This window comes from Triticum aestivum, chromosome 7A, assembly GCF_018294505.1.
Source record: "Triticum aestivum cultivar Chinese Spring chromosome 7A, IWGSC CS RefSeq v2.1, whole genome shotgun sequence".
NCBI lineage: Eukaryota > Viridiplantae > Streptophyta > Magnoliopsida > Poales > Poaceae > Triticum > Triticum aestivum.
Window position 1 is genome coordinate 300,956,740 of NC_057812.1, and position 5,398 is coordinate 300,962,137.

Sequence of the window (5,398 nt, forward strand, 5' to 3'; positions counted from 1 at the left end):
AAGCTGCTGCGGATTTCCTATTCCTGGAACAGGAGACATGACAAGTGAATATGTGGTAATTTGCAATGTATGAGTATTAGGAAAGTTTTGATTCCATCATGATGAGGGAGTATTAGTAAATTGGATTTTCCCCTTAAAGTCATATATTTGTTTCCTTAAAATCCGTTATTTGTTTTCTAAGGCAAATTGCATTGATGAGATGGATTGGTTGATTGGGTAAGTTAGGAAAGTTAGATCTGTGACTTTTTGTATAGTAGGAAAGTGTTTGTTTAAAAGGAAATAGTGGAGAAAAAATAAACCGGTGGGTTGGTGGGTGGGGGACGGAAAAAATCAGTCGAAAAAAACCGGACGAAAGTGGGGAAACGAAAAAAAAACTTGGACGCAATCCTACAAACTCCTCCATAAAAAATAAAGATAGGAGTATTAAGAACGTTCTGATTCCATCATGATGAAGGAGTATTAGTAAATTGGATTTTTCCCTTAAAGTCAGCTATTTGTTTTCTTAAAATCTATTATTTGTTTTCTAAAGCAAATTGCATGATGAGATGGATCGGTTGATTGGTAAGTTAGGAAAGTTAAGATCCGTGACTTTTTGTACGATAAAAAAGTGTTTGTTTAAAAAGAAATAGTGGAGAAAAAATAAACCGGTAGATTGGTGTGAGGGGGGGGGCGAAAAAAACCAGTAAAAAACGGATGAAAATAGAGGAACGAAAAAAATCTGAACACAATCCTACCAACTCCTCCATTAAAAATAGAGATAGCTATTTTTTGTGACATGAACCCAATAAAAAGTTAAGGCTGACCCCATCGAGTTACCCAATGCGACGTAAATAGAACAACCAACGGCCCAAAAAGCCCACAAGAAAACTGCCTCCGTGTCCATTGCCCAGGTCTGTGCGTGACCTGATTCCTCTCTCGTACGACGTATACACGGCAGCCGCCGACCCTAGTCGGCTCCATCGTTCTCTCTTCACGCATCGCTCGGTCAACGGACGGCAGCGACAAACACGCAACTGCAGATCGGCAACGGCAAGCCAACAATTCTAGTCCTAATGTGAGGTAGAAATCACATCACCCATCTTTTCACTCGTGTGCTTGTTCTATCTAACCTCATAGCTTTGTACAGTAATACTTTTTTGCCCTAATTTTCCAATAGAAACCCATTGACTTTAATTGATCTAAGATATGGAATTATATGTTTCAAAGAGAAATCAATTACCCGATTCAGATAATGATACAGACACATCAAGGTCACCTATAGATGTTCGCAAAGTGCACCAAAATCATTGCAACTAGTCTCTAAAGCCATATATTTAAAGAAACTAATTTTGATGAGTTGTCTTATGATTTGGTTGATCATCAATGAACTTAAAAGGTTACAAGAAAACCCTAATATGCAAGATTATAGAGTGTCCAATTTGTTATGTGGACTTTTCTGTCATTATATTATTAATGATGTTGTGTTTGATTTTTTTTAAGGCTAAAAGATCGAGAAATGATGCTCTGAAATGTGAGTGACTTTACATGCTTCTTCCACTTCATGGTACGTACATTAAACTTGTTAAACTAACTTGCATTTTTTTGCAAAAACTTAAATGTTTCAAGAAGATGAGAAGTTTACCAAAAGCTATGAATTGTTTTGGCACTATTATATTTACAATTTTATACAACTGGTATAACTTGCAAGTTTCATTGTTAGTGTACAGCTATATTCCATAAGTGATACCCCCTCCGTCCCAAAATAGTGTCATACTAATAAATCATTAACGCTTATTTTGGGACAAAGGAGTATTATATTCCTGGCTGTTACTCCCTTTGTAAAAAAAATATAAGATTATTAAGATCACTATATTACTGATCTAAATGATCTTATATTTCTTTATGTGCTAGGGTCTAAAACTAGACTTAGTTCATAATAAAATCCTCACTTGAGTCCATGGGTGAACCCATTGGCTAAATTTTCTGGCTTCGCCCCTGAGCTGGCCGCCTCGCCCTAGCCCCGCTTAGTCGATCCTCTACTGCCAAAAAAACAAGACCAAGACCAAGGCTATTTGGCTTGGTGAGTTTCGGTTTTGTGTACGATTTTATGAATATGAGCATTGATCTTGTAGTTTTTTATATGCATGATGTGATGCATCCGTGTATATAACTATAAGCATTGATTTCTTCTTATACATGATGTATATAGCATATAGTTGTTCTGATGTATACAATTTTTTTGTATATAGATTTTAGATGATATGTAGGAGATTCCAGTACGCAGTGTATGATGTAAATACATTTTTCTGTATATAGTTGATGTGATGTATGCAATTTTTCTACATATAAAGATCTTATATAAGTAGGAGATTCTAGTACGTAGTGTATGATGTATATATGAGCAATGTAATTTCAGTGCTCATTAAGAATCAGGTATTACATTCAGCAGACTATTATGAATTTGATGTCTATTTTGTTATTTCTGATCATTTTGCAGTGGCACAAGATCTAGCAGCCAAGTACAAGTTCCTTGTGAATATGCCAATGGCTGAAGATGGAGATCATGTTATTCTTTCCGATGATGAAGATGGACAGGAGGAGGAGGTGAAAGAGGTCAATGAAGTAGGCAAACAGAAGCTAACTTCTAAAGTTTGGTTGGAAATGAAAAAGATTAGGATCAACGGGCAATGGAAGGAAAGGTGTAACTATTGTCACAAGGAACTTACTTCAGGACCCAGAGCAGGCACGAAGCATCTTGCTGAACATCTAAAGATTTGCACTCTCAAGATGTTGAAGACGAAGGGAGGCAAAACATTGTGTCAGCCATCATTGATGATGAATGCTAAGGAGGACGGTAACATTTCTTTAGAGACCTATACTTTTGATCAAGAGGTTGCTAGAAGAGAGTTTGGTAACATGTTGGTGTTGTATGTAACACCCACAACGTGGATATATCTCCCACGTGTCGGGGCACGACTTAGAGGCATAGCCGCATGATAGGTTTGTCGCAAGAGGGGTAATCTTCACACAATCCCATGTACTGAATAAGAATGGGATAAAGAATTGGCTTATAATCGCCACTTCGCACAAATACAAGTTAAACATACATCATCCAGATTACAATCAAGGTCGGACTACGGAACCAAAATAAAAGAAGACAACCCCAAATGCTAGATCCCCGATCGTCCCAATTGGGCTCCACTACTGATCAACAGGAAACGACACAACACAACGAACAAGATCTTCATCGAGCTCCCACTTGAGCTCGGTTGCGTCATCTGCACTGGCATCATCGGCACCTGTAAACTGTTTGGAAGTATCTGTGAGTCACGAGGACTCAGCAATCTTACACCCGTGAGACCAAGACTATTTAAGCTTATGGGTAGGAAAGGGTAGTGAGGTGGAGCTGCAGCAAGCACTAAGCAAATATGGTGGCTAACATACGTAAATAAGAGCGAGAATAGAAGCAAAGCAGCGGTCGTGAACAAGAAGTGATCAAGAAGTGATCCTAAAACTACTTACGTTCAAGCATAACACAAGAACCGTGTTCACTTCCCGGACTCCGTCGAGAAGAGACCATCACGGCTACACACACGGCTGATGCATTTTAATTAAGTTAAGTGACAAGTTTTCTACAACCGGACATTAACAAATTCCCATCTGCCCATAACCGCGGGCATGACTTTCGAAAGTTCAAACCCTGCAGGGGTGTCCCAACTTAGCCCATCACAAGCTCTCACGGTCAACGAAGGATATTCCTTCTCTCGGGAAGACCCGATCAGTCTCGGAATCCCGGTTACAAGACATTTCGACAATGGTAAAACAAGACCAGCAAAGCCACCCGATGTGCCGACAATCCCGATAGGAGCTGCACACATCTCGTTCTCAGGGCAACACCGGATAGGTCAAGCTACGAGTAAAATCAGCCCTCGAGTTACCCCGAGGTGGCCCCGCGGGCTGCCCGGTTCGAGCCAACACTTAGACAAGCACTGGCCCTGGGGGTTAAAATAAAGATGACCCTTGGGTCGGCCGACCCAAGGGAAGGGTAATAGGTTGTTAGGCAAATGTAAAACCAAGGTTGGGGCTTGCTGGAGGAGTTTTATTCAAAGCGAACTGTCAAGGGGTTCCCATAACACCCAACCGCGTAAGGAACGCAAAATCAAGGAACATAACACCGGTATGACGGAAACTAGGGCGGCAAGAGTGGAACAAAACACTAGGCATAAGGCCGAGCCTTTCACCCTTTACCAAGTATATAGATGCATTAATTAAATAAGATATATTGTGATATTCCAACATATCCATGTTCCAACATGGAGCCAGCTTCAACTTCACCTGCAACTAGCAACACTATAAGAGGGGCTAAGCAAAAGTGGTAACATAGCCAAACAACGATTTGCTAGGAAAGGTGGGTTAGAGGCTTGACATGGCAATATGGGAGGCATGATATAACAAGTGGTAGGTAGCGTGACATAGCGATATAGAGCAAACAACTAGCAAGCAAAGATAGAAATGATTTCGAGAGTATGGTCATCTTGCCTAAGATTCCGCAAGGAAGAAGAGCGAGTCCATGAAGAAGACAAACAGACCTAGTCGAATGGATCCTCACAAACGCGACGTTATCAGAACTAACCCGAAGAAGCAACACCGAAAAGAAGCAAACAACATAGTAAACAACCATCACATCAACATGGCATGATGCACAACCAAGTATGATGCAGGTCCGGTTTAATGAGGCATGGCATGGCAAAGTGCACAAGCAATCCTACAAATTAAGTGGAGCTCAATATGCAACGAGTTGCATATTGACGAAACACCACAACAAGTTATTTAGTTCGATCTCGTTTATGTACTCAACAATATTAAATGTTGGTTAGCATGGCAAGGGGTGAAGCAAAGTAAAACTACCTATCTAGGCAAGTTTAAATGAGGCCGGAACAACAAGCAACAAGTCCGGAAAATCCTCATGTGCATATTTATGGATTTGGTACTGTTCTGCCCTATACACAATTTTAGAGTTTTTAAACATGCAAGATGAGTGCACCATGTTAAACTAGGCATTTTTCTACCCCCAAATGCATATAAATTTTATTTAAATCTTACAGGCAAAAAAAGTTTATTTAAATCCGAGCTACGGTTGATTACTTATGAATTAAATCATTTTAACATGACATATGAGCAAATTAATGCAAAAAGCAAGTTAAACATCTCAAACATGCATGGAAGTTGGATATTGTGAAACTAGATGAAATTCTAGTCATTTTACATATAAAGTTTTTTCAATATGATGCCCCGTTTGTGAGTTATTAAATGCATGAAACTTAGGGGGTTTTCTGCAAAACTGGTTTTCTCTGGATAATAGGAAATTCATTCTGTGGAAAAAATAGGCATCGGGCCGAATCCGAGATCTGGCCCAATA

General features: G+C 39.7%; 1 long non-coding RNA gene across 1 annotated transcript; it reads left to right on the plus strand.

Annotated features, from left to right (window-relative positions):
* Positions 1-902: 902 nt before the first annotated feature.
* Positions 903-2,943, plus strand: LOC123148062 (uncharacterized). Its single transcript, XR_006473635.1, has 3 exons — positions 903-1,059; positions 1,480-1,543; positions 2,477-2,943. It is a non-coding gene; the product is annotated as an uncharacterized lncRNA (long non-coding RNA).
* The last annotated feature ends 2,455 nt before the right edge of the window (positions 2,944-5,398 follow it).